Raw genomic sequence first — 27951 nt, 5'->3', positions numbered from 1 at the left:
TTAAATTACTTGCCAGGAACCATTTATCAGTCTATATTTGAGGTAAGCTTTGAACTTAGGTCTTTTTAACTCTATATCTTAGTTCTCATCTCTCTAAACTTCAGGTAAGCTCTCTGCCATTCTACTTTTAGGTGGAATGATTTCGCTTTATCTTATTGTCTCTACTCTCCTATTCTCCAGCTGAGGACATCTATAAATTTTATTTCAAAGACTTTTTATATTCCACTTTCCTTTTGTTGCATTCAATGTTGCTTTGCAAAGTTAGAGGCCATCCATCGTATCTCATCATTTAAGTGCCCAGGCGTACACAGACTTCACCTTGTATAGGACTTCCTCCTGTCCTACAAGATCCCTCTCTGGGGTCATGCATCTCTTCTGTATTTGAATGAATTTTGGGATGTTGTGCAATATTTGGTGACTATCAGTAAGGAAGCCCTGTTGTACAGTCAATCAATTCTAAGATTTGCATAGCAATAGAAAAGCTTCAATTCCTCCTACAGTGAGTCTATAACTTATTTTTGATATAAATGACAGCAAAAGGTCAGAGCCAGAAATAGATCTGGAAATAGTCTGGAGACTCCAAATCTTCCCATTGCCCATATTACCTGTAGTGTGGAAGAGTTTAAAAACATACTTAGCAAGTAAAAATCAATATTAATCCCTGGGGTTAATAAGGTGTGTATGTGTGTGTATGTGTGTGTGTGTGTGTGTGTGTGTGTGTGTGTGTGTGTGAGTTTAACTTCTAATAGAGAGACTTAACTAGGGGAATGGTACCTATGGAAGCTGTTTTGATTTAGAAAGTCACTGCTTAGGACATTCAATTGATATTTTCTTTCTAGGTTTAATGGCACTATTCATTTGATTATTACTCCAAAGCTGGGGAAAGGGAAGTCAGAAGGAGCTGTGCTGCTTCAAGTAGGGGGTGGATAGTGAGAAGATGACTGAGATGTAGTGTGAAACATTCTGGAAACCTCCCTACCTAGTGCTGTTCATGAAAGGGCATTGCTAAGGTGATAAGGGAAATGGAGAACAGGAATTACAGAGCTGAAAGCCTTTTAGATCATGACCTCTGGTCCTAAAAAATGTAGGGGGAAATTACTACACCACACTAGGACTTGTGCTGTAACACTATGGACCAACTACTAAAACTAATTCTGGCAATAGAGGGTCATTCCAGAGGAAAACTCTATGTCATAAAGACAAGTCAATTGTGTGATGCAATGGACTGAGTATAGGACTTGGAGTCAAGAAAATATGATATAATTCCTACTTCAGACACTTGGAAACTGTGAAACCAAAGGTAAGCAATTCAGTCTTGTTTTTCTCATTTGTAATATGGGGATAATAAGAGTACTTACCTCTCAATGATATTGGGAAATTTTACTGAGATGACAGGAAAAACATTTTGAAAATCTTAAAAATGCTCTAAAAATGCTATCATCAGCATTATTATTGACTGGTACATGATCTTTGTCAGGACAGTAACTCACTTCTTCAGGAAAGAATAACAATAATTCATTTTTTAAAAGTATCTGATGGTTATAATATAACACAATACTATTTGCAAGCAGAGAGGTATTCAACAAGTCATCAAAAATTTATTAAGCAGTTACTATGTGTCAAGGACTGTGCTAAGTGCAGAGGATACAAAGAAAAGCAAAAATAGTCCACCATCTCAAGGAACTCAATCTAATAGGAAACACATTGTGTAAGCAACTGTTTATGGATAAACAGTATCAGATTAAATTAGAGGTAATCTCAGAGGGAAATTCAATTGTTTTACAATCATGTCTGACTCTTTGTGATCCTTTTTAGGATTTTTTTTTTTTTGGCTAAGATCTTAGTGTGATTTATCATTTTCTTCACTATCTCATTTTACAGATGAGGAAACTGAGGCAACATGTTTACATAGTTAGTAAGTGTCTGAGGACAGATTTGAATGTAGAAAAAAAAAAGAACTTTACTAACTCTAGCCCTGGTATTCTATTCATTGTACCATCTACTTGCCCAGGAAGCTTCCCTTCAGAGGGAAGGCATAAACATTAAGGGGGATCAGGAAAGGCTTCATTGAAAATATAAGATTTCACTGGAGCTTTAATAAAACCTGCCCTTTGGATATATTTTGTACATCTTCTTGTGGCTATTGTTTCACAACTCAATTTTAAAGTCTTTTTCTTATGTAGATGTTGCCCACTAAACCAACTCTTCATGAATATATATGATCAATCTTCTCTCACTCTCCCAAGAACATAGGCTTGGGCATTGGATAAGACTGCATGATACAATAGAAGAACATTGGATTTAGGGCCAGAACATTTGGTTCAAATCTACTTCTGTTACCTATTACCTTTGTGACCTTGGACAAGTGATTTTACCTGATGGACCCCAGTTTCCTTATTTTAAAAAATGAACTATTTGTACAAGATGACTTCTGAGATCATTTCCCAGTCTAAATCTGTTATCCCCTTATGCTTCTGATAATTTTGACTAATGACTACATGAACAAGAGTGGTTCCTTTATTCTACTTATGCCTTATCCCATCCTGCATATTTCTCAAGGACTAAACTAAGGAGATCAATCTAGTCCTCTACTATTTATCATTCTCCATCCCTCTGCCCTGTCCATGGAAGACCATAATGAATAGGTACTTTGGGGAAGGCTTTTTTTTTTAAATTTTGCCTTTATAACAGAATAATTTGTATGTGATAAGTTGTTGTCCTGGCCTGCAAGGAGCCAGGGAGGAAAAGACAACCTTGATAAAGAGCTACTCAAATGATATGAAATTCAATCTATAAGGGAAATACTGGGATATAAGAAGGTCTTTGCAAGCATGGCTCTCAGATAATTACAAGTTAATGGCAGCTACTCTATCATCCTGCTAACACTGACCCTACTTAAATGGAGATAACTCTACTTAGTGTGGGGTAGACAACAGAGGCCCAGGCCTTTAATTTTCTTCATTTTGAAAGAGATGAGGTGAGATCTCTCAGGACAATTGTGAAAATTGAGTAAGGCTTCATCTACTTCAGAGTTGGAGTAGGCCTGAAGGTCCTTGAGCATTGACTCAAGGGCAGACCTAAATCTCCTTCCTGCTATCCTCTCATGACATCATTTTCTCCCTACTTCAATCAAATATGGGCTACTATGTACTTAATGGCCAAGTTCAATTTCTTGGGTAGTTGCCATGTTTAGAATGTGAGACCCTTAGCCAATGAGGATGATGATTAGTGGTGGGAAGGGTGTTTGCATTAGGGACTATTTAAAGCATAAAACCTATCCCAGAAGGTGCCTCCTCGGAGAACATCCAATAAACTTTTGCTTTGCTCCTAGAGATCTCTCCAGCTTTTTTATTAAATGGTGACCCATCACCATTCTGAGCCACACAATTTCAGCTCTTGTTTCACTTTATTACCTGATTAAATTTGTAGAATCATAAAATATAATCATCTTAGAGACCTTTCCAAGCTGCTAGGTGAACTCTTACATTAGCCCTAACTTACTTTTATAGTCTCTGCTTGAAAGGCATGTAGTTATGAGGAATTTATCTGATAAAATTCCTTGTTGGCAGCTCTAATTTGAGAATAGTTCTACTTTATTGTAATCTAAACTCAAGAGAAACCCCTCTCAGTGATTATGGATCTGTTTTGTTGCTATTATCTGCTCCAGTCAGATTTTCTTTTATTTGTAAGACCTGAATTACTTCCTGCCCCTCATCACACACCCAATAAGTCAGTGAGACAAGAAACATTTATTAAGCATTTACTATGTGCCAAACCCTGTGCTGAATCCTAGGGATTCAAAAAAAGACAAAAACATCTCTGTCCTTGAGAAGCTCAGTATATAATAGAGGAGATAATATGCAAACAATTACATATAAAAAATTATATAGCAGTAAAATCCAAATTAGAGTAAAATTTCAAATTCAGAATTACAAAAAGCAATTTAGCATTTCCATTCCAAATGCTCATATAGATAAACTGTGATAGAGTATTTTGAGTACACATTGGTCTGATCAACCACAGTTAGATGCTATACTTGACCCAACATTGTAATGTCAATTTAGTCCTCTTTGAGAATGAAGAACAACCAATACTAGATAAATAGGAAATAACTCAGAGAAGAGACACACTAGAATTAAGGATTGGAAAAGGTTTCCTTTTGAAGGGTTAGCTGGGACTAACAGCTAACTAAGGAAACCAGTAAGTGGACATGAGGAAAGAGAGCTTTCCATGGAGAGGGGTCAGGCAATGAAAATACCTAAAGCCAAGAGATAAAAGTCTTGTTTGAGGGTAAGTGGCTTCCACCCCCGAACTTTTGTCCCCCTATTGTCTCCCTGAACTTTATTTTCCCTCTCCTCTTCATCACAATAGGACCTTTCCCTGCATACCACACTTTACATACAAATTCTTAGAGAAAACACAGAGATAATTAAAGCCGCAGGGCCCTCTCTTAACATTGGATCCCTTTGGCAATTTGGTGAAACCTAATGATCTCTGATCAGAGTATGTTTTTAAAAATATAAAATAAAATGCATAGGATTACAAAGGATAACAATCGTATTGAAATATGATTTCATATCTTAATAAATATGAAAAAAACTGGCTGCCCCCCCCTTTGAGATATATTGAGATAGAAAAAATCCCAAATTCTCTGATGTCTTGAATCTATTCATGAATTCTTTGGGATCCCAAAAGGAGTCCAATTCATGCATTTTACATTTTAACTTTTAGCATTTCTGCATTATTCAATTCATCAACATTTATTAAGCATCTACTGTGTACAAGGCACTATAAAAGAAGTTGTGTGTGCAAAGACAAAATTAGACAGAATTCTTGCCTTCAAAAATTTCTAATCAAATCCTCCTGTCCTGAATGTCCCTCACTTTGAACAATGTTCAAGGCAAGAAGTGTGAGTTGCCCAAGTGTCATGATTACAGAAAATTCTTTCCAAAGCTACCAAAATATTTTTGCCACCTGCTCCTTTTTATCATCATGAAAAGTCTGCCATTGGCACTTTATTCCTTGAATTGAGGCATGCTAAATCCCCTAGTAAGACAATAAGATGCCTTATCAACCTTTTAATCAACTCAATCAAAAAGGTAGAGCCATTGATCTGTGGATCAGGAAGTCATTGAATGTTGCCAACAGCCCTGATGCTGAGTTTCCCTTTGCCTCTAAAGCTTTCTTCCTATAGCTCTCCTTCTCTTTGTAGACAATCTTCTAGAGGAAAAAAAAGTTTGCATCTATTTTTCCAACTCTCATGGTCTGTATATACAAATTTGTGACCATCATGTATTCCTATCTTCCTGCCCAATAAAATGTGAGTTATTGCTCTCCCATTTTAATATATAATATTCCCAGCCTCTGGTATAGTGCCTGGCACATAGCAAATCCTTAATATAGGTGTTTTAATTGATAGATAAAAGCAGAGTGAGTTCCGACTTCTAGACAAGCAATCTTGACTGGGCTTCCTAATATAGAGATCAAGAGATTCAGGAAAGACCTCAGTGTATCAGAACAGTACATCTCTGAGAAGTATGGAAATTTCTGTTTATGTTTCTTTCAGCTTTTCCACATTGTGTGTATGTGGCCCTTGGAGAATTTTATGTCATTCATCTTGGTTCTTCCACCTGAGATAACCAGAGCAGACAAGGAAGAACAAATTAAAAGGGAAATATCTTCAAATTACAAGAAAAGCTTAGCTGAAATCTAAGTTGTTGAAGATTAAAGTCTTAAACCATAATCCTGAAGGCCTAGGAAATGAGAGAGAGAATGGATGGACAAATCAATAAATGAAGGAATGAAAAAATTATTTGTTAAGCATGTACATTCTGACAAGCATTTTACTGTACATGAAGGATACGAATGCAAGAGAGAAAAAAGAGAGATCAAGAGAGAGAGACAGAGACAGAGAGGAGACAGAAAGAGAGAGGGGAGAGAGAGGAAGAGAGAAAGGAGAGAGACAGAGAGATAGAAATAGAGAGAGAGAGAGAGAGAGACTCTTCCTTTGAGAAATTTATATTCCAGTTGGGGAAGACAACATAGAAAGGTAGATAGATAGATAGACATATAATATATATATATATATATATATATGTATATATATGTATCTGTATGTCTACATATATGTATGTAGGTGTGTGTGTATAGGAATTGTGGCCAGGGAAAGATACTTCAGGCTGAGGAGTCACAGGGATATGACTGTATTCATAAGACTATCAAGTGACATCCTTTCCAAAAGGAAAAGTAACATTGATTTGATTACTGCTCCAGAATAAGAAGTAGAAATTAAGGTGACAACTTTGTCCTTTGTAACCCTTTTTGAGATTTTTTGTATACTCTGAGATGTTCTTGGGTCAGATATTTCTGAATACTAGAAGCCAGATTTCTTGGAATTATGAAAATGCAAATTATGACATAACTTTGTTCATCAAATATTTTAATAAGAGTTAACATTGAGTGGAAGGGGGAAGTATATGTCAAGAGAAAGGATTCCACTAAGAGGGAAAAGGTGTATATGAAGAAGAAAATGAAGGTACCAAAGGATAAATTGCAGTTTTCATAGAGTTGTTTTTAGCAAAACTAATATATGAGCCAGAAATTCCAGCCACTCTTAGACTCTACCCAGCAATTCTGTTTTCCAAATTGGAGTTTAGAGTTAGACCTACCAAGGATTGGAATGGTTATGAAATAAAGCATGTTTTGCAATTATTTATGATAATTGAGGGGTTAACAAGCATCTTGACTGAGTGTGGGTGAGGAAGAATTATAATGACCAAATAAAAATAAGTTATTTCTTGATGTTCTGGAAACTGTCTTATGCCATGAAATCCTTCAATGCACATACTATAATTATGAAAACTGAGTATGATCTATTTAGGACCTTAGTCACTCAGACTTTGCATTGTGGCTTTTAAAGGAATTAAAAGGTCAAGAACATTGTACAGCACAGTCTTATCTCTTTTTCTTTTTATTCTTATTTCATTGTTCTTTCTCTTTCTTTTCATTCCATTTCTTATTTTTCTTAACTAGAGATTCCTTCCCTTACTATGGATCTTATTTTACATCTTAATAAAAAGAAGGTAGCTATAGTATATTTGTTAGAAAGTTGCTCGTCAGAACTAGGAAGATCTGAATTCAAATCCTGCCCCTGATACATGCTGGCTGTGTGACCTTAAACAATTCTTTTAACCTCTCAATGTTTCAGGCATTTCTCTAAGACCATGTGTTGCAGAGAAGATACCTCTATCTGTTGAGGGAATTTTCTCATTTAGGAAAGGTTTGTGTTTCCTCCTATTTCTGGTAAAAAAAAAATTTTTTTTTTCTTAACCATGGTAGGGAATGGCTTTCTGCTTATTTATTTGAAAAATACTTCATATTAAATTAATTGTTATTTCATGGAATAGAAACTAAGAAATCGGAGACATCTTGGTAGAGTGAAAATATCTTTGGACAAAGCATCAGAAGACCACGGTTCTAGTTCACCCATCACCACTAGGATCTACAACTGGAATAGAAGTTAGAGATTATCTACTAAAAGGATCATACATTTGAATCTAGAAGGGACCTAAAATAGTAATGAGCCTAATCCCCTAATTTCATAGGCAAGGAAATTGAAGCATAGTGAAGTTAACTGACTTGCCCAGAATCTCCTTCCCCTACTCCCCTCTCTCTACTTCTCTCTGTCAAAGCAACCTTTGAAATACTCTATCAAGTCTAGTCCCTTTCTTAAGTATCTCTTGGAAACACACTATTCCAATTTCAGCATATATTTATTTTTAAATGTAAATAAATGGAAACAAGTTTTGCTTTATAGAAATTTACTCTAAAGTCAACTTTAAGCAAAATTTAAAGAAAAAATTAATTATATTAAATAATTGCTCTAGTGTGAATCCATACAATTATTTTGAAAAATAATCTTACTGTTTCTGGATTATGTGAGCTCTTAAAATTTTCCCTTATTTGACTTTTTACAACAGTTTGAGAAATAACTATACCATATCAGTAAGCCTCATTTTGGAACACAACTAGCTTTTCTTGAATTAATAGACGTCTTTGAATCACTGTTGATGTTAAATTTGTTTTATAAGTTGAGAGCAGACTCTTAGTCCTAATAGATTGTCAGTACCCAATAAATATTAACTACCTACCAGTAATAATTATTACCTAAGGGAGGAAAGACACAAAACACTGGCCAAGAAGGATTAGAGAATGCCTGGAAAAGAATGAAAATAATGAAATTTAGTGAGAAAACACTTAGCTAGTGAAACTGTGTAAAGGAAGTTCCAAACCATTGCAGTTGCAATTGTGTATCCCTTAGCAATGAGCTGCCTTGACCAATGAACTCACTGAATCCAGAAGAAAAGCTGCTTTAGGAGCTTTATAGAAATCAACTGGTCTTACCAATGCATACAGATTCCTTGTAGAACAATATCAGTATTAGTCTTCTTTCTTCCTGGTATGCCACAGATCCGCAGATGAGCTTTTGTTCATTTGGTCTTAGAACACAGAACTCAAAAAGATCTTAGTGATATTTGAATTTAACCCCATCATTTTACACACAAGGAAATTGAGGCCCAAAGAAGATAATGCAAGAGATAAAAGTCCTAACTTCATGAAGAACTGAGAAACAGCATGACATATTAGAAATATACTGGATTTGGATTGTTGCAAGAGTTCCAACACAGTTCTGTTGTTTATTATCTGTATGACCTTAGGCAAGTCAATCAGTCAACAAGCATTCTTCTAGCACTTACTAGATGACTCCATAATAACTCTTCTATGATTCTATAACAGAACTTGCCTACGGACATACAGACACTAAACAGCACATCTGGGAGTGAAACCCATATGATGTAACTCCAAATCGAATGCTCCTCTTCTATATTCTTCTTCTTCCTAGTTCTTGATCAAGTTAGAACTTTTACCCTCCTATTGTCAGAATTTTTTATTTCCTGTTCTTTGGTTCATCCCATTTCTGTGTCTATTCAACTATATGATTAATCAATCCTCAGTTTCTCTATTTATTCTCCCCTTCCCATTAAACACAATAACTACTATTATTCTTCAGTGTTACATTGTAATCATTATGATGACTTTCCTAGGCACAATCTCATTGGCTGCTCTGTGAGATGTTTCTCCTTCTCTAGGTCTCAGTGTTTTCTTCTGTAAAATGGGGAGTTGGACTAGCTGCTATCTAAGGTGTCTTTCAGTACTAAATCCTATTAATCTATGAATCCTGAATTACAGCATGACCAACTGTAGAGGGCTGGAACTATTGAGTCAATGCACTGAGGTCAGGACTGCCGAGTACTTGAGGCTAACTACCAATTGGACAATACTCTATGAGCATATGCTTGGAAAATGGTCCTTTCCACTATCTGTACTGGCTCAATGATTGGTGTATACAGAGGATTGTAGGAGGAACTAAGGGGTGGAGTAAGACTAGCCAGAGTCACTCTTTGGTGGTAGATGAGGGAGAAGGCGGTTGCGGAGATTCTGCTTCCATCCTGTTCATCCTACGTCTAAGACCAAGAATAGAGACTAAGGACTTTTGCTTATCCTGACTCTGGATGATTCTGAGATATCTGGGGTGCCAGCACAGTTGTCACAATCAACACTATAGATATCTTGTTGGAGGTACTTAAAAGCATAAGAAAAAGTTGTCTTCAAGGAACCTACAGTCTAGTTGGGAAGGTAGTGAGACAGAGGTCATAAGTTTAATGAAACTGATGTGAGAGAGATATCATTGTGATCTAGAAAAATATAGAGTTTTGTAGAACTAGAAAGAACCTTGTTAATCATCTAATCACACCACTTGAATGAGCAGGGAGCCATTAACCACAATTCTTCCAGCAAAATGGAGGACCACAGAACCTTACCATTTGCTCTGGCGCTGACTCCTACTTGTTTTTTTTTTCCTGAGTAGAATATAAGTTCTCTAAGAGCAGAGGCTGTCTTGCTTTTTGCATTTATATAACCTGTATTTAGCCCAGGGCTTGACACAGACAATGCTTACTAAATGTCTTTTCATTTATCTTACAAATGAGGAAACTTAAGCCCAGAGAGGTTGTGACTTATGCAAGATCATACAGTTAGTGGCAAAACCGAAACAATTCTGGTTTCTGTCTCCCAGGATAATGTCCTTTTGGCCAATGAAAAAAGATTGCACTGAGGACAACATTATCTTATTCTTTTAAGGATGACTAGAATTCTATTGGTAGAAATACTATTAAAATTTCCATCCTGTGGCATAAATTTGGGTGAGTAGCATCCCCAAGAACTCCTTTCCTTGTAGTCATATGAGTAGTGCTCAGATAAGTGAATCTATATGAAAATGGGTGGTATAACAGATTCTAAGATACCTAAGATGACCTCTGAACAAAGGTAAAGAGAAAACCATTGTGCTAGGTGTAAGTAAATAGAGCAGAGAGGGGAGAGTGAGGTAATCCTTGGCATCTGATTGTAACCCAATGAGCAATCTGGCAAGAGTTCAAGAGTACCAGCCCTTCAAAGCAGCAAAAACACACTGTGATGTAAGCAGAGTCAAGATGACTTAAGAAAAGACACCCTCTAAATAGCCTTAAATAATGTTATAAGACAACTCCTAGAGAAGCAGAACCCACAAAGGAATGGAGTGAAATAATTTTCCAGCAAATGATCATTTAGAAGATCAGCAAGAAAGCTCTGTCATCCTTGGGTGAGAGTGGAACACAGTCTAAAACAGGCTGCACGAACAAAGAGGCAGGCCCAGCAAATCAGGAGCAGGTATTAGGAGCCACCAAATCAGCAATGGCAGCAATCCACAAATGGTAAGAGAATCAAACAACTGATCAGAAGGAGATTAAAGAAGTCTCTTAGCTAATAGTAAGGCAGGACTCTGTTGCTTTGTCAGTACTTGAATTCAGGTGGTAGTCTTGGGTGACAATCCCAGAGAGAGAGTTTCTCTCAACAGAATTTGCAGCCATAATGGAGTGGTGACCTTCTTCATAGTTCCAAAGCAGAAGAGAGTATTTGTGGTTGCTCATAGATCAGAGCATAGGCCAGGAAATCAATAAACCCAGCTCTTGTTAGGTAATACCACATTGGAAGAATTGGAAACTTACAAGTCCCTAGAAGTATCTATGAAAATAGTATCACAAATAATATCATAATAGTAGCACAAAACTCCTGAAACTTGGGACAGTGTGTTCTTCACTCTGGGAGCAGAGCCCTATTTTAACAAAGAGTTTAAAAGTCAAGAAAAAGACTGAGAAAATGAGCTAATAACAGAAAAAACCTGTGACCTTAAGAAGTTACTATGGTGACAAAGATCAAAACAATATTCAGAAAGTAGCAAAGCCAAAGAGCCTACATCCAAAGCTTCCAAGAAAAATAAGAATAAGCCCCAGGCTATGGAAGAGCTCAAAAAAGTTTTTGAAAATCAAGTAAAAGAAGCAGAAGAAAAATTGGAAAGAGAAATGAGATTGATGCAAGTAAATCATATAAAACAAGTCAACATTGTAGTAAAAAATACAAAAAATAGTAAAGAAAAAAGTTAGGCCAAATGGTAAAGATTACAAAAAACCAATGAGGAGAAGAATGACTTAAAAAGCAGAATTGGACAAATGGAAAGAGAGGCATAAAAATTTACTGAGTACAAAAACTCCTTAAAAAGTAGAGTTAAAACCATGCATACCCTCACTAGCAATACCATCACTAGTACTGTATCCCAAAAGGGATAAAGAGCACAAAGGAAAAAAACCTAGATAGATATCGAGAGGGGGGGGAGGAGGAGGGAGCAGAAGGGAGAGGAGGAAGGAGAGGGAGGGGGAAAGGGAAGGGGAGAAAGAGAAGGAGAGGAGGAGGGAGAGGAGGAGGGAGAGGGAGAGGAGGAGAGGAAGAGAGAGAGGGAGAGAGGGAGAGATCAGATCTCTTCTGGTAGCAAAGAATTAGAAATAGAAGTGATGACCATTAATTGGGGAATTAGCTGAACATTGTGATATGGTCATATGATTGAACACTATTGTTCCATAAGAAATGATGAGCAGGATGCGCTCAGAAAACCCTGGAAAACATGATCTGATGCAAAGTGAAATGTATTATGTGCAAAGTTAACAGCACTATTTTAAGATATTTAGGTTTGAATTGTTATTTTCAGCAATACAATGATTCAAGACAATTCTGAAGAGCTAAGTATGAAAAATGCTATCCATCCCCAGAGAAAGAACTGATGGTGTCCAAATAAAGATTGAAAATTACTTTTTTTTTTAACTTTATTTATTTTTCTTGAGGTTTGGGGGTTTGGGTTTTTTTTATCTGTTTTCCTTTGCTATATGACTAATATGGAAATGTTTTGTATAACTATACATGTATAACCTATATCAAATTACTTGCTTTCTCAGTAAAGGGGGTGGGAAAGAAGAAAAGGAGAGAATTTGGAACCAAGATTTTAAAAATCATTGTTAAAATTGTTTTCATATGTAACTGGGAGAAATAGAATACTAATTTTTTTTAAAAACCTAGTGTAGTAAGTATTAGGATTAGAATTAATCCTCACATTTTGCTGATGTATAATTAGATGCATCTTTTTGAAAATGTAAAGAATTCATTCACTCTTGAAGGCAGAGCCCCTGTAAGGGTATAGGTATATTGTTGCTTTAAGGACATTTTCATTACTGGTAGACAAAACATTAAGTATCACTGAACTGAACTCTTGCCACACTCCTCCAGACTTTAATTTCAATTTATAAAATACTAAAATATTGTTGTTCTGGCTTCTTCACTGGGATCTATAGAAAGCACTATTCTAGACCCCTCCTCCCCCCACCTTGCTATTTCCCTTCATTTCAGTTTAATAAAAATATTATCAAGAATTTCTTTAATATGGAAGGCACCATACTCAGACTTTGCAGGATAAAATTTTTAAAAAAGAAAATAAAAAACCAAAAATACTAAATGAAAACTGGTTCTTCTCTCAAGTCCTGACATTTTCCTGGAAATATTTGTACCGCAGTTTCTTCCTAATTTCTCAAATGATCCACAATATCTAAAAGCTGAGGACATCTATTTCTCCTTAGCCGTTTTATCCACTGACAGACCAGGACACTTGTAAATAAATTTCATTCCCAACACTTATTTTAAACTCCTTATTTAATAGGGCAGCTAGATTGCTCAGTACTTAGAGTATTGCACTTGGAGTCAGATTTAAGCTTATTTGTCCTCAGACGTTTACCAGCTGTGTGACCCTGTGAAAATCATTTACCTGTACTGTTTTGGTTTCTTTATCTGTAAAATAAGAATAATCACAGCATCTGCTCAGGAGTGCTATAATGAGAAAATAAAATAACATTTACAAAAATGCTTTGTATATCTTAAAACATTAAAAATTCTAATATATGTCACCAAGCAAGACTTTATTTTTTCTGAACCTGTTTCTTCTTCCAGAAAAATTGATAATACTTGGATTAATTTACCTGACATTTTGTCAGAATTTAGCCTCATTTCTGTCTGTCCTATGTAATAAAGAAAATGAGAATTAAGCAAAGAAAACTTTGCTATTTATGATGTGATAAGCTCTATGTTCCTATTACTCCACTTCATATATATTGAATGCAGCAGAACATGACAATAAACCTTCACCAAACATTTAGTTAGAGATGTTTAAGACATATAGCTTATAAACAAAGTGACTGTTGAAACTTTAGCAATTCATTTTACCTCCCTGGGTTTCAGTTTTCTTATTAATGAAATGGGAAATTTGAACTAGTCTTTAAGGTGCCTCTCAGTTCTAAAATTTGAGGATTCTCTAGTCTGGAAAAGAATCTGTTGGTTAAAATAAGGTTTTCATCAGACTAACTAAGCAGTGTTACAATATACTTGGCCATGTGTTGATTATATTAAAAGAGAGCTAAATAAAAGCATTGATCCCTTAGGATTGTAGTTTATGAAATCATTCCAGGTCTCTCAGCCCACAGAATTGGCTGCAAGTAGATAGTCAGACTCCAGCCAAGGCAATACTTGGGGGATGGGAAGGAGGAAGATTTAAGAGGTTTCCAGTTGACCTGACAAGTCATGAAATAATTAAAACACAGAAGTTTGCAAGGAATAATTTCTAAAGTCATTGCTGGATGGAAACCCTCCATTTGACCCCAAAGTTATTAGGAGCTGCAACTCAACCTGACGTTGTCCAGAAAGATTATTATTCAATGGATTTCAATTCTGTGGCTACTCATACAGTATAGATACTCTTTAGGGGCCAAACTACAAGGTAAGAGGATAGGATTTAATATCTAAAACTAAAGACACCAACTTCCTTCTGGTATAAAGAAACTTCTAATTCTTATTTCATCTCCATCTTTCCATTCCTAGCTAATATCCCATCATCTGCAAGAAGCCTTTTCTGATCTCCTTTAATGGTATTTTGTTGTGTTTACCCCAATTTATCTTGCCCATAGCTTGTTTGTAAAAAGCTAATTGCATATTGCCTCCCTATTCAACTGTGAGCTCCTTGAGATCATGGGCTTGTCTTTTTTTTTTTTTTTTTTTTTTTTTGGTATTGCCCATACTTAGCACAGTATGTGGCACATTTGTTGTTGTCATTATGTCATTAGTCATGTCTGACTCTTCATTACCTCATTTGGGACATTCCTGGCAAAAAAAAAAATCTGGACTAGTTTGACATTTTCTTTCCCAATTCATTTTACAGATGAGGAAATTGAGGAAAACAGAATTAAGTGACATGCCCAGGGTTACAGCTAGTGAGTGTCTAAAGTCACATTTGAACTCAGGTCTTCTTAATTCCTAAGCTAGCATTCTTTCTACTATGCCACATAGCTGCACATAGTATGCTCTTAATAATTGCTTGTTGACTATCTTAACTCCATTCTAAATTATTTTTAAAAATGGACTGGAAAGAAGAAAATCAAATGGGACAAGATTCAGTGGTAGAGGGAAAGAGGGAAGGAGGGAGAAGAGGGGATTGAAAACCACATCGTTGGATTTAGCATAAGGAAGCACAGATTTCAGGGGCAGCTGTTCCCTAACTTATTGATTCATTTCTCTACCTTTCTGAGTCATAGTTTTTTCACCTGGAAAATGAATGATCTGGTCCATTTATAAAATCCCTCAGAGGAAGAGAAGAGTACAAAGTTCTTTAAGTTGCCACATATGGTGACACATCTATATAAAATATAAAAGCCATTCTCAGTTTTGTCACCTCACTAGCTATTCAGCACTTTCTTTTCCTATCTCTCCTCCTCCCCCCCCCCAACACACACACATGCACACACCCCATTCCATAGTTTCTGGGTGGCTTCTTGTTTACTGTAGGGACATAAAGATCTGATCAGGTGAATATTTGGTCTTTTACATTATATGATAGGAACTTTTGTGCTTGTTGTTTACTTGGTGTTTTTGAGTAACCTACCCCATTCCCACCCTTCTTTCCTTCCATTTCAATTTGAAGAAGACCAGACCAGTGGAAATTCCAGGAAAAGGCCAAAAATGTTGAGGTTAGTTGTAAACAGTTATAAACAGACTGCAAACAGGTGGGAGTGTATTATGGTTGTGATCCAGAGACCTAAGTTTTTCATGTTAAACACCAGCTGCACTGGAAGCTAACGCACTGACAGTAAAGAAGAGGCAATGATTGTGATTTCTCTTTGAGCCTCTGTTTCCTTCTTAGCCAATGTACCAGATGTTGTTAGAGGGAAGACTGCCTCATATTGAGCCTGAGGCCAGACAAGATAACTAACTCTGTGTATTATTTTTTAATGCAAGTGTGTCTCATTTTAAATAACTGCTGTGCTGAGAAGAGTCTTTCATGGCTTTCTCAATGTGGCATACTTTGCATTAAACTTATGTGTTTTTTTTTTTAAGTGGACCGAGGATTTCCTTGGTATAAGAAATTCTCATTAAGATAACTTCCTCTACAAATGCAGAATAGCACATCCTCTCCAACTTAACACTCTTAAAAGATTTGTGTGAGTTTGTACTTTGCCTAGAATCGCTCAGTTTATTACATATACACAAATATCTATGGCAGATCCTGAATTCAGACTTTTCTGATTGTAAATAAAGCTTTGGCTTTATTCACAACACCAAACAAAAAATTCAAACTAATATTTTTTTTGTTTTGATCTTTCAACAAAAATTTTATTCTTGGGAATTGTAGGTCAATTTTCCTTAATACTTTATCCAAAGTTTCTTAAACAATGGTTTGCTACTCCTTATGGGGCTGTGTAACAAAATGTGGGAGTTGTGTGAAAAGTTTGAAAGCTATAAAAGGTATGAAATATTCCACCAAGATTTAATTCTTTATGTAAAAATAAACAACTATATCAATCTCATTAGTATGCAAATTTGCTTTCATATTTAATAAATGGTAAAATTATATGTATATTAAATAATTGTTTTAAAATAAAGTTGTGATTTATTACAAGTGAATGTTTGATTTGTGTGCCTATTTTATACATCTATATTACTCAGGGTCATGAAAAAATTTCTTGGGAGAAAAGGGTCACAAATACAAAAAGTTTTAAAAACTCTGCTTTATGCTATTATATAATTTACTATACATTCACTTTTTATTTCTCACAGAAACTCGAACAAGAGAATCTAGCTATAGTTAAAGGATTCTTGCCTTAGCAGAGTTAAAAGGAATTCTCCCTCCCATGTCTGAAAAGGTACCTTCTCTATCATACCCTTGACAAATGGTCAATAGAGTTCCATTTGAAGATATCTAGTGATGGAAAAGTCATTATATATTGATGTAATTCATTCTTTCTTTGAAGTAATGAAGTTTTCCCCCCTTATGTTTACCAGTTATATAGATGATAGTGCACTCACTGTGGCCTCTGAGGCTGAGATGTAACAAGAATATGGACTGATTTTCTACTGTATGTGCTTATTTTATCCAGACAATTAATACTAATGAAACAGAGGCTCTCCACTAGCCAGCCCTGCACCATCCTTATGTGCAACCATTGTTTGTAGCAAATAGAGAAATTTTAAAAGCTGTGGTTAAGCTTTGGCAAAATACTTTCCAGCAATATCTATATAAATGATGAGATTGACACACATATTGCCAGAGCTACCTCAGCATCTGGAAGGCTCCAGAGAAAAGCATGGGAGAGAAGCATTAGGCTGCCTACCAAACTGAAGATCTACAGAGCCTTTGTGCTGACATCATTGTTGGATGCCTATGAAACCTGAACAGTCTATCAGTGCCATGGTAGGAAGCTGAATTGCTTCCGTTGTTTTAGGGAGATTCTGAAGATTCCCTGGCAAGATAAATTACAAATACATGTTGACCTAAAATACTAACAGAGAACTTACAGAAAACAAGTGCTCATACAGATGCCAGAAGTGGTACAAAGACACTTAAAGCAAGAACTTTCTAAGAAACTACAAAATTGATTGTAAGACATGGGAGAGGCTGGCACAGGATCACCTAACATGATACGCTGCATCAAAGAAGGAACTGTGCTCTTATCAATGAAGCAGAATCATAGCAGTTCAAAAGAAATGTGAGATGCACAAATCTAGAGACATCCCCATCCCAAATCTTCAAAGGGAATATTTGTCCCCAGCTTGTGGTAGAATCTTCTGAGCTCATATTGAACTGATCAGCCACAGCTGGATCCATTGTACCTTGACCCCAACATAGTAATGTCATTTTGGACCTCTTCAAGCACAAATGATGAACACCAGCTGTTGTAATTAATTGTATAATCTGATGTTTCTCTGTTTTCTCAGCCTATCTCTTAGGTATCTTCCCATGAAATTATAGACAAATATTTCAGTATATTGGGACCATCAGTCTAAAGCAGTAAAGGACTTTAGGGACCACCCAGCAAAACATTATTATTTTATATTTGATGGCTTCAGTCTCAGAATAACTGACTTGTTCAAATTCATGCAGATAGTAAGTATCAAAGGCAGGATTTGAACTGAGATCTTCTGCCTCTTGAGTTAGTGCTCTTTTTCTTATATCATGTTGACACCTTAAAAATGTTGCTAAGCAAAGCATATAATATTTTAATTTTAGAGTTGGAAAGGACCTTACAAGTCATTTAATTTGAAAGTCTCATTTTCCTAGAGGAGAGTATAAAGATTATCAAATCAAACCTTTTATTTTATTTTATTCATTTTTTTTAATGATTCATTCTAGATTTACACACCAAACAGAATTAGCATTTCCATGCACAAAGCAGAAAAGAAAAGAATTGTGGCAGAATACATTTTTCTTTTAGGTATCTAAAAAGCATAATATATAACTTTCAAACTTATCCTACTTATTTGTATTTCCTTCTGGTCTTCCTTTTGTTCTCCTCTATTGATTAAAAAATGCTTCAATGATTTTTTTTTTTTTTTTTTTTTTTTTTTTGCTATCACTACTTCCTCCCTCTAACCCTAGGCTCTCCTTAACTGAAGAGGAAAAACAAATCTACATAGTCAAGCAAAACAAATCCCCCATGATTCACATCCAAAAATACCTATAAAACTCTTCTCTATTAGAGTAGCATGCTTCATCTTTGGTCCACAAAAATCACAGTAGATAATTTTATTGATCAGACTTTTTAAGTCTTTTAAAGTTGTTTTTCTTTATAATACTGTTGCTATTTTTATAAATTGTTCTCAATAGTTCTAGTTAGGTAATTCTGCATGAGTTCACAGAAGTCTGCCCAAGTTTCTCTGAAATCATCCTTCTTCATTTCTTATATTAAGTCAATCTTCATCTCTTATGTTAAAATGATGTTCCATTATAGCCATATGCCATAATTTGTTCAGTTCTTCATTAATTTGTGGCTCCTTCTTTAATTTCCACTTCTTTGTCATAAAATAAACATTGATATTCTACAATTTTTGTATATATGGGTTATTTTCCTCTCTTATTTATGTGATAAAGGCCTAATAGTTTGCATTACTGGGTCAGAGGATATGCACAAAGTAGTGAATTTTAGGACATAGTTTGAAATTGCTTTAAGAATTGGCTCTTTCATAGTTCTATTAATAGAATACTAGTGTTCTGTTGTTATATTCCCTTTTTGTCATATTTGTCAATCTATTAACTGTGAGGTAGAAATTCAAAGTAATTTTAACTTGCATTTTTCAAATTGTTAATCATTTGAAATATTTTTACATAAATGGAGATTATTTAGATTTTTTTTTCCCTTTGGAAAATTCCTTTTTTTATCCTTTCATGTCCTTTGTCATGTATTGGAGAATGTATTTTACCCCCATATATTTGAATAAGTTCCTTTTATATCTTGAAAATAAGACCTTTATTGGAAAAACCTGCTCCATACATTTTTTCTGGGTATTTATCATTTACCTTTTAATTTTTAATGCTTTTATTTTGTTTGTGCAAAAAGTTTATACTTTTTAAATTTTATTTTCTTATTTTATTTTCTGTGATTCTCTGTTTTAGTTATCTGGCCATTTATTCTTCTTGTATCCAAAGAGATGATCCTTTAATTTTTCTGGTAGTTGAACTGGAATTTCTAAAGTACATTTCTGGTGTATAGTACATGATGCTGGTCCATACATAACTTCTGTTACACTTTTCCAGTGTTAGTAGCAGTTTTTTGTTAAATCATTAATTCTTACCCCAGTAGCTGTGACATTTTGGTATATTAAACCATTTCTATGTTTCCTTGTTTCTATGTATCATATATCCAATCTACACTACTGATTGGAATTTATTGTTTTATATTGTTCTGTATTGTATTGCTTTAAATTATTTTGCTAATTACACTTTTATAATATGATTGAGATCTGATACTGGTATTTTACCTTTCTTTTTGCTTTCTTTCATTGTTCCCCTTTAGATTCTTGAACTTTTGTCCTCAGGATGAATTTTGCTATTTTTTTCCAGGCCTATGAAGTAATCCTTTAGAATTTTCAATGCTATGACATTGAACAGCTGGAATAATTTAGACAATATTGACATTTTCTTTAGGTTTGCATAACCCAAATGTGAGAAATTAATCTCTCTCCAGTTATTTAAATATGTCTTTATGTAAAGAATATTTTATAGTTGAATAATGTAGCTCCTATGTATACTTTGTTAGTTGGATTTTATATTCTTGTTACTAACCTAAATGTCTTTTCAATAGTCTATTTCTGGTCCAAATTATATTTTTGTCATCATAAGCAAAATTACCTTTACTTTGGGGAATACAACTTGCTAAGTACCCTATAGTCCATTGCTGTAGTTATACCCTGTGGTTATTTAAGATATAATTTCTTTTTCTGTTTCACCCACATAATCACACTTTCATTTTCCTGGCCTAGCATTAATCTTTCCTTAGGCACCAGAAAATTCCTTTCAAAAGTTATGGAGTATAGAAGATGCCTTGGTATTTTCATTAAAATTAAATCTTTTTCAGTAACTGGCATAGCATATTGATCAAAGTAAGTGATTAATAAATAATTATTGAAGAAATGAAAATGTGACCTCAAAATAATGGTGAAATCGCTTTAAACCTGTAGAGTTTTCCAATAGTACCTCTTATTAGAAGCTTAATGACTTAGCCATCTTGGATAATATTATGATCTCATCTGACACCAAGTTATCTTCTAGCTGTCTGGAATGCAGAAGGCAATCAATATCTTTATCTTTATTCCATTCAACTCTAGTCAGAGTACACTTACAGCAATAAATCCTTTGATTTGATTAAGGATATGGCTTTCTGGAGGTAGAGTCAAGATTGTGGAGTAAACTTGGGTATTCCTGAGTGCTCTCCCAAACTTACTCCAAATACTTGTAAATAGTGTCTCTAAACAAATTTTAGAGCAGCAGAACCCACAAAAAAGATAGTGTGAAGCAATTTCTCAGTCTAAGACAACTTAGAAGGTCAGCAGGAAAGTCTATTGCACCAGAGTTAGAGTGGAGCACAGTCCAGCTCAGACTAAGCCATCATAGTACAGGCCCCAGCATATCAGGAACAGTTCTTGAGAGTCACTGAATCAGCAGTGGCAGCAGATATTTATGGTTCTCTTAGCCCACAGATGGTATGGGGGCCAAAAAACTGGTTGGAAAGAGATTACAGGGAGCTTTTTTGCTAGCACTGAAGCAGGACTCGGTTGCTTTATCCATCCTCAAATACAGGACATGGCTTTCTGTTATCAACAAGGCAGAAAATTCTTGATCCAAAATTGACTTGTCCTTTGAAAAGGAAGGAGACATCCATTGGCTCTTGAAACTTGCAAAATAAAAGAATCAAGATTTCCTTTGTAACATCTGACATATGCTATGGTATCAATCTAGAAAGTAGTCTTCCAGGAAGAAGCAAATGAGCAAGGATCACATGACCAAACCAAGTTGGAGTAATCAATGGGACTAAATGGCATTAACTATCCTTTCTATGAGCCTCGTTCCTTTCTTTAATCCTACTGATTAGAGTAGGAGAAAGTAGGGTTTTTGTTTGTTTGTTTCTCCTGCTGATTTCTTTCTTCTTTCCTTCTGGAAAACAGAGCAGCAGAATATACCAAAGGTTTCCTTTTCTGAGGAAGGCTTTCTTGAGGAGAAAAAAATTCTCCTAACTTGGTGAACAAAGGTACAACTAAATTTCTCCTTACTTTGAGGTAATTTAGGAAGCATTACCATTCTACTTATTTGTGTGTCATAAAATTATAGGTTTGCTTCGCAGAATCATATTCATCATTTATAAGTGCCATTCAATAATTTTGCATCTTTTTAAATTACCTAAGTATTTTTTTTCAATAACCTATTGCTAGAGGGGCAATTAGATGGTGCAGTGGATAGACCACCCGAGTAAGGAGGATCTGAGTTCAAATCCAGCCTCAGGTACTTAACACTTACTAGCTGTGTGACCCTGGGAAAGTCAGTTAACTCCAGTTGCCTAGCCACAAATAATCCATATCCTGTCTTTATTATATTTTTGTTCTTATGAGCAATATTGCTTATTTATTTTGGAGGTTATAACCAGCCAAGTGCCCTATTGTTCATTGCTTTAAAGATATCTCCATCTGAAAATCACTGTTCCTCAATGGATTTGGTGTTCAAAACATTTTTGGTGGAGAAAGAGACGCATTCTCTAATAATTTCAATTTCTAATTCCACATCAGTAGGAAAAATGCTCCTAAAAGTTTAAATCTACGTACCAGACTAAGAACAACAAGGAGTCTAGAAAGGCTTGAAATTTACTAGCATCTATTTTCCATAAGCACAGAAAGAGCCTCTCTCATCTAAACTCTCAGTCAATGACCTGCCACTCATCCCCTATTTTGTCCACAAGAAGTTATGACCCAGATAGTAAGTTTTTAGGCAAATGATCTGACAAATTCCTCATAAGAGTAGAGACTGAACAAAGCTTATTAATCAAGAGTGTCACATTATTTATCAAATGATATTTGAGAATTTTAAAATGAATTCTTTCCTTTGCAAATGTTTTCTCTTTGGAAGTATCCAGTGAGCATACCACAGTCCTTTTAATGTCTTAGAAAAATGATATGACACTAAAGAATCTGATGGAAGCATGTGAAATTAGAATTGTGATCCTGATCATAAGAGGAATCCAAATTTCTTGCTCCCAACGCATTCCATTTATAGGTCACAAGGACTGATGACGCATAATCCAACATGATGATCATTCCATACATTCTGACCACCTGCTGAGTGAAAATTAGATCCATTCAAACAGCCTGGGAGTTGGCCATGGGAAAAATCAGGCTCTGTTAAACAAATGTAGTTTTTTAGTCTATATTTCAAAGATTTGGAGGGATCTGCTAAAAGTGGTGGGTCTATCTCTTATTAATAATTCATATGTGCTCAGTGGTGGGGTTAGGTTATAGTATAGTTGATTATCACAATACAAATAGCAGTCCTCTTCTCTCTCCAGGAATATAATATCATTATGCTTGCCAGTAGTCTCTTCATATAAATTCTATAATAACAAACAAATAGAGGCAAAGAAGACTCAGAAGGAAGAAAGCAAAAATGAATTTCATTTTTAAGTGTCAGAGAAGGATTTTTTTTAATCATCACAACACTGACAACTATATTTGAAAAACTCTGGAGAAAAAAAATAATGCCTCAAATTTGTCTTGTAAAAAACAAATCCTTGAGAAAAGTTCAAAGCTAGGATGCTTTTCTGATATGGAAATAGAAATCACCTGTACTGCTGAGTGACTCAGGTCTGAGACCAATCCAGATTAATGGAAACATTGAGACAGTCTTGAAAGTGAATTCGGATCATGGTCTCCAGAGTTGTCAGTTTAATTCACCAAGAATATATTAGGTACTTCTTATGTGCCAGTTGCTTTGGAAGGATACAATATAAAGAAAAAAAATTAAAGCAATCCTGGCCCTCAAATATTTTACATTTTACTGAGTGACATGGGACTATTTCAGAAGGGATGTATTGGCACAGCATGAACAGATAAATATGAAATAATTTTTGGAGGCATAGACAGAATCACAGAAAAAATAGACACAGAGAGAAAAAACAGAAGGGGAGAGAGAGAAAGACTGAGACAGAGACAGTGAGACAAAGATAGAAGAGAAATGGAGCTAGAGATAGAGAGATGGCATTAACAGGCAGTAAGTTAAGAAAGGTTTTGTGTATGTTAGATAATGAATGCATTGAATCAAACCTTGAAGGGAATTTAGCAGACCAGAGTAAGATGGCAATGCATTTGATCCACAAAAAAGAGCCAGTATAAACTCACAGTTAGCAAATAGATATCCTGTTTGACTACAATTTGATTGGACTTTAGAATGTGTGAAAGGGAAAGACTGTATAAGGCTGTAAAGGAAGATTGACCCCAGACTGTGGAGGGCTTAAAGTTTCAAACACTACTGCTTCATCCCCTGAGATATTCTTACCCTGAAATATCTTTCCACCATGCTAGCCCCTTTTCTCAAATAGTGAGGTTCTGCTAGGGGAAGACCCTCAGTTTGGGAGATGAGCCCAGGCTAGACATTGTTCATCCTCTTCCTGATTGTGTTTCTGATTCTCTAGATTTCACCACTATATCTCCGAGGAAGTAACTTCTTTCTGCTTCTAAAATCTGTCCACTCTACTTTTCAGCTCCCTTCTAAAGGCCTTCAGTAATTAAGATGTCAGGTCCTTGAGAACAGGAATTATCTTTCTTTCTGCTTGTATATGTTTTTCTAGCATTTAGCACAATATCTTGCACACAATAAGTATTTAATAAATGTGGTTTTTACTCTGCCATACACAAAGGAGTTTTTATTTGATGCTAAAAGTAAAAGGGAATCAGTAGAACATACTGGAAAAGCAGGAATATAGTAAACACTGAATAATTTTTTTGTATTAACATGAACACTTACAAAATATTTTTAAAGAACAAATGTATTATAGCTGTATAGCATTACTGTTTATTCTCACCTATTTGTGCTAAGAGGAGGAAGCAGTTATGTAATCAATCTCAAATCTCCTCTTTTTTTTCCCCAAGTTGCATTTAAATTCTACCATTCTATGTTATCCATTACTTCTGGTTATTTGTATTATTTATTGTATTCAATTTTTATCACATAATCCTAAAATAATCATATATATTAATAAAATTAATATTATCTAGCATCTATATAGCATTTTAAAGTTTGCTAAATTATAAAAAAGTATTTCTATCACAATAATCCTATGAAGTTATTTTATTATCTCCATTTAAAAAATGGAAAAAAAAACTAAGTCTAATAGAGTTTAGTGACTTGGCTTAGGTCATTAAAAAAAAAATTACCAAATGAGGTTACAAAGAGTCTGGTATGACTGAAAAATGATCAAATAAAACAACAACAAAGGAGCTGGGATCATTGATATTGTGATGAGGATCCATTCCTGCAAATCCTTTGGGTATTTTCCATGCCTCAGATCTCAGTCACCTTATCAGCATTACCTTCCAGGGACACTCTCAGGGAACACACAACACACAAGAATATTGACAAATATTCAGAGAAAGACCTTCAGGAACATTGGAATTCTCAGGTTCAGTGATTTTCACCAAGGAGATCCTTTCTATCCATCTTTTCTCTCCTTCTAATAATGCTATGAAGTTTTATAAAATGAAGGAGTATCTCTCACTTGTAAACCAATTCTATTTCATTTAAAGTCATCATCATAAAGTTGAATAATTGTTTATCAAGACCCACTTTCTATAAATTGATAATCTATATAGTGCTAACAATGAATAATAAGCGACATTTAGTCTTTCCTAAATCACAGAGCGCCAAACCTAGAATCCTAAGTGTATTTCTGGATTTCATTCACAGATATTAGATTCTAAACTGACATCACACATGTCCCTGAGTCATGTCCCAAATGTTATCTACAGACTAGTGCTCAAAGGATGAAAACTAACATCTCTCCTTGTTGGGGGGTGAGTATGAGAAGGGAACATAAGGGAAATAAGTCTATAGCACAAATTATATGACCACAGTGGATGATAAAGTCAAGTAAAATGGACTGAGAGATTACTTTAAAAATTTATATTATCCCCACCATTGCTTCTTTCCAATTCCAGAGTAAATGGAAAAAGTGGGCAAAAGTGAATAAGAAGAGAGCTACAGAATTCCAAATGCATTTTGACTTCCCTCAGTTCTAGATATCATTCTGAATTTCCAAAAGCAACTGAGTGTTTTATTTTATTCTGATTCTTAGAAGAGCAGTTTGGTGTTATAGAAAGTTCAGGAACCTTAAATATCTACTCCAACCCCCTCCTTTTTAAAAGAGGGATTGGGAATCCAGACAGATTAATGAGTTACTCAAGGTCACAGAAGTGACAAAGACAGGATTTGAACCTAGGTTATTGATTTTAAATCCAGTTAGCTCTCCATGGTACAATGCAGTTCCTAGTCAAAACCCAGTACTGACATTTATCTTAATTACCATGGAAATATGCTTCAATCTCTTTGGCCATCATTTTTCTCAACAAATGAGATGTTTGGACTAGACAATCTTTAAAGTCTCTTCAGTTAAAAAAGAAATCCTCATTTCACATGATTTTAGTCAGAATATAGTCTACCTCCTAACTTTATTTTACAAATAAGAAAGCTTGAACCAAAAAAAAGTAAATTTCTTTCCCAGTACAAATTAATTCTCTTCAATAAACATTTAATTGTCTAGAGAACTAGAGAATTAGGACTTTTTGGGTTCAAGCCATGCCTTGGACACATAATTGTTATGTAATGCTGAGTGACTTTTCTGGGCCTCAGATTTCTTTTCTTTTTTTTTTTCTTTCTTTTTTTGTGGAAAATGTGTGTGCTTTATTTTTTTTAATTATAGATTTTTTATTTATAAGTTATATGCATGGGTAATTTTTCAGCATTGATAGGTGCAAAACTTTTTGTTCCAATTTTTCCCCTCCTTCCTCCCACTCCCTTTCCCAGATGGCAGGCTGACCAATACATGTTATATATGTTAAAGTATTATGTTAAATACAATATATGTACATATGTCCATATAGTTATTTTGCTGCACAAAAAGAATCAGACTTTGAAATAGTGTATAATTAAACTATGAAGGAAATAAAAAATGCAGGCAGACAAAAATAGAGGGATTGGGAATTATATGTTGTGGTTCACACTCACTTCCCTGAGTTCTTTCTCTGGGTGTAGCTGGTTCAATTCATTACTGTTCTATTGGAGTTGATTTGTTTCATCTCATTGTTGAAGAGGGCCACGCCCATGTTGAAGGATATAATAAGCTGGTTCTGCTCATTTCACTCAGCATCAGTTCATGTAAGTCTCTCCAGGCCTTTCTGAAATCATCCTGCTGGTCATTTCTTTCAAAACAGTAATATTCCATAACATTCATATACCATAATTTATTCAGCCATTCTCCAATTGAGGGGCATCCACTCAGTTTCCAGGAGTTTCTGGCCACTACAAACAGGGCTGCCACAAACGTCCTTAAACATACAGGTCCCTTTCCCTTCTTTAAGATCTCTTTGGGATATAATCCTAGTAGTAACACTGCTGGATCAAAGGGCATACACAGTTTGATAACTTTTTGAGCATAGTTCCAAATCACTCTCCAGAATGGCTGGATGTGTTCACAATTCCACCAACAATGTATTAGTGTCCCAGTTTTCTCACATCCCCTCCAAAATGCAGCATTATCTTTCCCTGTCATTCTAGCCAATCTGACAGGTGTTTAGTGGTATCTCAGAGTTGTCTTAATCTGCATTTCTCTGATTAATAATGACTTGGAGCATCTTTTCATATGAGTCTCAGATTTCTAATCTGAAAAACCTCTTAGTGACTTGGAGAGTATTTGAAAACAGAGAAAGAAAGCACTCACACAATTAATTATCTGTTTTCCTTTTCTAGGTAACTTCCCCCATTCAAGAACATGGAATCTGGAACCCCATTTCACTTACTACTAGAGAAATCTTGGACAATCAACCCTTCCCTTGTCTCAGCTGCTATTTACTTATCTATAAAATGGGGGAGTTGAATGAATATTTAAGTTGTTTTCCAGATATCATTATTGTTATCCCCTAATTTTTTTCTCCAAATAAAGTGTCAAATTGGCTATATCTCAGTCACTCCCTCTGAATCAAATTTTATTACTGGCCATCTGTTAATGCTAAATGGTCTTCCCAAGTTGACATATTCCCATTACAAGCACTCATAACTCTGAGAAGACTTGCACTCTTACATAGGAAAATGGTAAGAAAAATGGGCCAAATCAGGAGCCAAAGCCTTCAATCATGAACAAGTCAAAGAGCTTTATGTGAGAGGAAAATTATGAATAGAATGCCAAAGATATGCAAAAGAGGGGGGGGAATGAGAACTTCAAATTGACTGAAATAATCTAGATATAATTTGTTATAAATACCCTGGAAATAACTGTGAATTCAGAAGCTAGACTGGGCTAGATGCTTTTTAATAAGGTATCTTCTCTATATGGAATATGCTTCCTCTTCATTTCTACTTTTTGGAGTCTTAACTTCCAAAACTCAGTTCATGTGCTATCCCTT

General features: G+C 35.1%; 1 long non-coding RNA gene across 1 annotated transcript; it reads left to right on the top strand.

The window, feature by feature from the left end:
• On the top strand, nucleotides 1–27951 carry LOC116421441. The gene is made up of 3 exons (XR_004231810.1): nucleotides 1–1300; nucleotides 25241–25347; nucleotides 27299–27951. It is a non-coding gene; the product is annotated as an uncharacterized LOC116421441 (long non-coding RNA).

Source organism: Sarcophilus harrisii, chromosome 2, assembly GCF_902635505.1.
Source record: "Sarcophilus harrisii chromosome 2, mSarHar1.11, whole genome shotgun sequence".
Taxonomy (NCBI): domain Eukaryota; kingdom Metazoa; phylum Chordata; class Mammalia; order Dasyuromorphia; family Dasyuridae; genus Sarcophilus; species Sarcophilus harrisii.
Note: the sequence above shows the minus strand (reverse complement) of the source record. Positions and strands in the feature narration are given on the sequence as shown.